This window comes from Portunus trituberculatus, chromosome 42 (genome assembly GCF_017591435.1).
Source record: "Portunus trituberculatus isolate SZX2019 chromosome 42, ASM1759143v1, whole genome shotgun sequence".
NCBI classification, from domain to species: domain Eukaryota; kingdom Metazoa; phylum Arthropoda; class Malacostraca; order Decapoda; family Portunidae; genus Portunus; species Portunus trituberculatus.
Genome location: NC_059296.1, coordinates 26,246,369 through 26,251,368, shown reverse-complemented (window position 1 = coordinate 26,251,368; position 5,000 = coordinate 26,246,369). Strand labels below are relative to the sequence as shown.

The window sequence follows — 5,000 nt, the reverse complement described above, 5'->3', positions numbered from 1 at the left end:
TCATTTAAGAAAGAGGGAAGAGGTGATGGAGGACGCAATGGTGTTCAGTCTGTCAGGGAGTCAGTCAGTCAATCAGTCAGTGAGTCGGTTAGCCATTAAAGAAGGAAGGGTGAAAAGGGTGAATGTGGGCATCTAGGCATTTAGGTATTCAGTGAGTCAGTCAAACAGTTAGAAATCCAAGGAATCAGTCAACGAGGGAATCAGTAACTAGCAGTCAACCATTCATTAAATATTCTAGTCAGTCAGTCAGTCAGTCATTCAGTCAGTCAGTCAGTCAAAGCAGTCATTTATCAATCAAGCAGTCATTTAGTCAGTCAGTCAGTCAGTCAGTCAGTCAGTTAGTTAATCAGTCGCACTCACTCACTCACTCACTCACTCACTCAGCCATCTTAGTCATTCATTCATGCATTCGGTCATTTAGTCAGTCAATCAATCAGTCAGTTCGTTAGTCAGTCAGTCAATCAGTCAGCTAGTCAGTCAGTTAGTTGATAAATCGCACTCTCACTCACTCACTCACTCACTCAGACTTTCGACACAATGGTCAATTCTTTAAGGCATTGTCCACTTGAGCAGCCTCCGTTGATGTGATTGTCTTGGCGTTACCTCACCAATTTGCGGTCCATTCTCTCTCTCTCTCTCTCTCTCTCTCTCTCTCTCTCTCTCTCTCTCTCTCTCTCTCTCTCTCTCTCTCTCTCTCTCTCTCTCTCTCTCTCTCTCTCTCTCTCTCTCTCTCTCTCTCTCTCTCTCTCTCTCTCTCTCTCTCGTTAATTGGACCTTTATCACCTGTATTTACCTTTAGCGATTCTATCGAGGGTGCAATGAATGGAATGAGTGGAAGGAGGGGGGGGTGAACGCAGGGAGAGAGAGAGAGAGAGAGAGAGAGGAGTGAGGGGAGAGGTAGGGAGCTATGAATGAGGAAGGAGAGGGAAGGCAAAGGCTCTCTCTCTCTCTCTCTCTCTCTCTCTCTCTCTCTCTCTCTCTCTCTCTCTCTCTCTCTCTCTCTCTCTCTCTCTCTCTCTCTCTCTCTCTCTCTCTCTCGGCACTGCAGCATGTGGCGTATCGACTTCATATGGCCAGAGAGAGAGAGAGAGAGAGAGAGAGAGAGGAGAGGGAGAGGAAGGGGTATATCCATGCCATACCTGTTGTTGATTTTTCATATATCCTCCGAGTTGCGAACATATAACGGAGGGAAAGCTAGTCAGGCGTAAAGCGAGGAGTGGCGAGGTGTGGGGGGCGTCTTGCGAAAGTGTGACCATGTGTGAGGAGGAGGAGGAGGAGGAAGAGGAGGAGGAGGAGGAAGAGGAAGAGGAAGAGGAGGAGGAGGAGTGAGAGAGTAGAGAGAGAGAGAGAGAGAGAGAGAGAGAGAGAGAGAGAGAGAGAGAGAGAGAGAGAGAGAGAGAGAGAGAGAGAGAGAGAGAGAGAGAGAGAGTGTGTGTGTGTGTGTGTGTGTGTGTGTGTGTGTGTGTGTGTGTGTGTGTGTGTGTGTGTGTGTGTGTGTGTGTGTGTGTGTGTGTGTGTGTACCATGACTAAGCTGAAAGGGAAGTCAAATCTGTTCTATGTGCGTTCCTTAGAGTTACTAGGAAGAGGGAGATTAAGAGAAGAGACCTTGGAGTAACGTACAGGATTCAACACCAACCAAGGAACGCAGTGTAGTAACCAACAGCGGGTCAGGTGAGGAGAAACTGTACTTGGGAATTAGTGATAGAAAAAGTGTGATAATGGTTAAGAACAGAGGCCATGGAGTGATATGTGTGTGTGTGTGTGTGTGTGTGTGTGTGTGTGTGTGTGTGTGTGTGTGTGTGTGTGTGTGTGATTGAACAGTAAGCAAGAGACATAATATTAAGCAATAATGGAGGAAATTAATATGTTTTGAAGGAGGAACTGTAGTTAGGATAAAGGGAGAGAAGCAGTAAATATTGATAATGGAGCAGTAGGAAAATTAAAAGAATAGAGCAAGATATTGAGAAAAAAAATGAGAGAGCGTTTCGTTTATTCAATATTATACAAAAGATTACTTAAAACAACGCAACAATAAACATTTACGTATACGTCATCCTCTGCTACCTTATGACACTTCCCCTCCCTAACTGCCGGTAAGATGGACACAATAAGCGAAGGGAAGGCAGAGAAACACGCTAGGAATGGAGGAATATAAGGTGTTATGACTGTCAGGGAACAACGAAATGATGAAGAAATGTGTGTACGGTAGACAGGGATTGGTATGTGCAGGCTGAGGTGGAGGAGGGATGGAGATGAGGGTAAGGCTGGTGGAAAAAAGGAAATAGTGAATGAGATTGTGAATGAGGAGAGGGAGAAAGGTTGGCTGTGCATGGTGGTGACTTCAGAATGTTGTGGAAATAGAAGTAGCTGTGTGTTGGTGGATGTAATGAAAGTGGTGGTGGTGGTTGGTTGGTTGGTTGGTTGGTTGTTGTTGTTGTTGTTGTTGTTGTTGTTGGTGGTGGTGGTGGTGGTGGTGGTGTTGAGGAAGGACAATGGATTTTATCATTTTAAATTCCTGAGGCAAGGAATTTCATGCATCCAGATGATATTAAACCTATTTTCCTGTCACGGGCGGGAGGAGAGGAGAGGAGGGAAGGGAGGGAGGGGAGGGGAGGGATGGAAAGGGAAGGAGATAGAAGAGAAGAGGGTAGGGGGAGGAGAGGAGAGGAGAGGTAACCTAACCATCCCTTTTTTCCTTCTACCCTTCCCTCTCCTCTACTCACTCTCATCCTACTCTTGCTTCTCTTTCCTCCTTCCTCTCTTTTTTTTCCTATTCTTCTTTTCCTCCAACTCTCTCTCTCTCTCTCTCTCTCTCTCTCTCTCTCTCTCTCTCTCTCTCTCTCTCTCTCTCTCTCTCTCTCTCTCTCTCTCTCTCTCTCTCTCTCTCTCCTCCTCTCCTCTCCTATCTTTTCATTGATCTTTGTGTCCTCTCTCTTTCTTTCCTCTCCATCCTTCCTTTCCTCTCTTTCCCAATTACCTCTATCTTTCTTCCCGATCTCTCCCTCACATCCCTTTTTTTCAGTATTCTTCTTCGTTTTCTCACTCTTTTCTCTCCTTCCTGTTTTTATTTCGTCTTTCTCCTTTTTATCTATTTTCTTACCTTTTCCTCTTATTTTCTAACTCTTTCTTTGTTGCTCTTTCCTCTTTTCCTGTCTCTCCACCTCTTCTGTCTTCTTTTTCGTTCATATTCCTCATTCCATTCGTCCATCTCATTCTCCCTCCCACATCTCTCCATCCTACTCGTCTCTTTTCCTGTCGTCCTCCTCCTCCTCCTCCTCCTCCTCCTCGTGGCCTCAATGACTTAATGCAGCGTGTGTAAGCTCGTTTGAATTGCTGGCTGCTCTGTATGTTTACCTTATGATTTTCGTATGTGTCTGAGAAAACTACCGAAATTCTTGCCAAAATTCGAAATAAAGAGATTTTTTTTTACTAATTCTGTGTATGTCGTAGGGAAATTGATGTATATTTATAAGTTGCGGGGGTGGTGGTGGTGGTGGTGGTGGTAAAGGCAGAGGTGGTGATGTGTTGACCAGATAAGGGAAGGATGACCAAGTGCTACAAAAAGTCACCCTCGCGTGGGGCATCAGTGTGCAGGTCAGCCAGGTGTTTGGGTGTCACGGGCCGCGCGTGGCATGGGCGGGGCGAGGCGCAGTGGCTCAGGATGCGGGCCGTGGCGATCCGTGAGTGGTGAGGCCGGAGACTTGTGTGTGTATGTCTGTGTTTATCCGGAGAGTGACTGGGAGAAAACACACACACACACACACACACACACACACACACACACACACACACACACACACACACACACACACACACACACACACACACACACACACACTTTATGAATATGTAAGATTGATTGATTGATGGAGGGTGAGATAACGCTAAGTCTGGTGAGAGGCGGGAGTGAAGTAGTGGCGAGTTGAATGACAGCAGGAACACACGTGGGGGTTGGGCAAGAAATAGATGACTTCTCGAGATCTTCATGCTCGTCACTCGGCGCACTTGCAGCGACGATGACAAGAGGCGCATTGGTGGGCCGTGGTCACGATCTCTGATGACGTGGACGAGGAAGGAGGTTGCGCCGGGAAGGAGGGGCCAAGTGTGGGGGGAGGGTGGCGGGGAGAAGGACGGACGGCGGCAGGGGTAGCGCTGAGGCAGCCAGGCCGGGTCGTCAGTGCTGGTGTGGCCGTGGCGGAGCCGGCTGTGTGTCTGTGTCAGTGTTGCGGTGCGGGACTCTCTCTCGCCGGTACGTGGTTCCCGACGCGCCGTCACGCCTCTCGCTGCTCAGGCTCGCGTCCTCCTGCCGCGAGGAGCAGGATGCCCTTGTGACAGTGGCGCATTTCGTGATTCATTCGACAGTGTATCTTTTCGTGTTCTGTATACATGCCCTTGTTATACTGTATGGTTGTGTGCCGTGACTGTCAGTGGTGTCAGTGTTGAGGGGCGGCAGGTGACCCCGGCCAGGACAGGGGCACACCAGGGGCGCCTGCTTGTGTGTCTCTCGGCAGGACTTCTGGCCACTAACTCTTATTTAGGGACTACAGTGTGGACTGACACTTGTGTTATGACCGGATTTGTCGTGTTTTTTTGTTTTTCGTTGTTTACATTTTTAAACTTCGTACACGTGATCCTTTATATATATATATATATATATATATATATATATATATATATATATATATATATATATATATATATATATATAAACTGTTCGTTTTTAGTTTTGAGTAGACAGAGCTATCACGTCGACAATAGTAGTAACATAGAGCTTGGTGAGACGCACTGCAGCCAGTGTGACGCGTGTCTGGGTCAGGACTCGTTACAGCGAACCCTGCCCGCCTCGGACACCCTGACCACAGACCAGCCTCATTATGGGTAATGTGTGTCTGGCTTGTTGTGCTCGCGGCAGGTGTTGTGTCCCACGTGCCGCTGCGTCCCACGGGTGATCGCTGCTTGGGCACAGTGAGCATCACCGTTGCCCTGCATCACTGGCGGG

General features: G+C 47.8%; 1 protein-coding gene across 4 annotated transcripts in view; it reads left to right on the top strand.

Moving 5' to 3' along the window:
- Positions 1-5,000, top strand: part of LOC123517553 (tyrosine-protein kinase TXK-like) — a 384,887-nt gene that overhangs the window by 141,886 nt on the left and 238,001 nt on the right. For 2 of the 4 annotated variants that reach the window (XM_045277767.1, XM_045277765.1), the window contains exon 1: positions 4,159-4,250. The exons of the other annotated variants lie outside the window; for them this stretch is intronic. The gene's annotated coding sequence lies outside the window, so the exon portion shown is untranslated. Of the gene's footprint in view, positions 1-4,158; positions 4,251-5,000 lie in introns of those variants that run through there. 4 annotated transcript variants of the gene reach the window in all.